We start from the raw sequence: 1,327 nt of genomic DNA on the forward strand, positions 1-1,327 counted from the left end.
TCCTAATAATTAAGTCATCGTCTTTTTTCAACTGTTTCAAGGCTTTTTTCTCCAAAGGATCCATATTACTGTTAAACTTGTCGGGAATCACTTTTATGTTCTTAAAGTCTTCCTATACGGAATTGTAAAAAATGTCTACAAAACTTCCCCTAGATTCCTCAGGATAGAATTTTGAGGGCGGTGCCACTAACGGTTTAGGTTTGGCTGGTACTGGTGATAGTGAGACAGGATTCTTTAAAAAATGTCTCTGAACCGTAAGGTTTCTCACAAATTTGTTTAGGTCGATATACAGGTCAAAATTATTAATGTGCTGGTCAGGGGCAAATTTAAGACCCTTGTCTAAAACTTTGATCTGTTGGTTGGATAATTCTCTCTCTGTGAGATTGATGATACTTGTTTTAGATTGTCTTGTTGGTGAAACAGGGGTCTCCTTTTTTTTGGGGAGATTTTTATCCCCCCTTTCTTTACTCTTCTACGTGGAAACTTCTCTTTTGGCCATGAGGGGATTCTGGGTGGGGGACTGAATCTAAAAAATGCTGTCGCTGACGTCTAGGTGGTGGGGACGGAGACCTAAACACTTCATACTGATTTTTAAGAAACTCACGTCTATTGTTTTGTTGACCTCTATAGGAATTGTACCTGTTTCTTTGTCTTTGTGGATAGGGTGAGTAATAGGAGGACCTCCTCCTCTGTTTGTGATTGGTGTAATGCCATTCTGATCTTCGATTAAACTCTCTGTTTTGGTAAGTCCTATTATTCCTTCTGCCTGTATACGGTTGTTCAATACGGTTGGAATAATCTTGTCTGGCAATCTGTCTGGAGTCTACTTTTACAGTCTCCTGGTTGGACCAATACTGTATTTTGCCATTAAGGTAATTGTTTTTATCCCTGAAAATTTTTTTTCTGTTTCCTTTGGATTATTTCATCCTCTTCCCTATCTAATTTGAATTGTAAATCATTTACATCCCTTTTGAAATCCTCATCATTCTCGTAATTACTAACTAATCCTTCTAATTTTCCCAACTCTTCTTCCAATTTAGTAAGTTCTTTTTTACGTTCCGTAATTAACAAACTCATTAATTTTAAGGAACAATCATTTAATATGTTGTTCCAGGTTTTCAAAAACTGCTCATTTTGACTACCATAAGTTGGGCTTTTTGAAATTCTTAGGCCCCTAGGGACTCTGCCTACCTCAATGTATTTTTCCAGGGTGGTAACATCATACCATCCCCTCAATTTCTTCATAGCTAGTTTTTCAATCGTATTTAAATATGTATAATACTCTTCCTCATCATTCCCTTCTATTTCAATCAGTGTAGAATCCTCA

This window comes from Pseudophryne corroboree, chromosome 4 (assembly GCF_028390025.1).
Source record: "Pseudophryne corroboree isolate aPseCor3 chromosome 4, aPseCor3.hap2, whole genome shotgun sequence".
Classification (NCBI taxonomy): Eukaryota; Metazoa; Chordata; class Amphibia; order Anura; family Myobatrachidae; genus Pseudophryne; species Pseudophryne corroboree.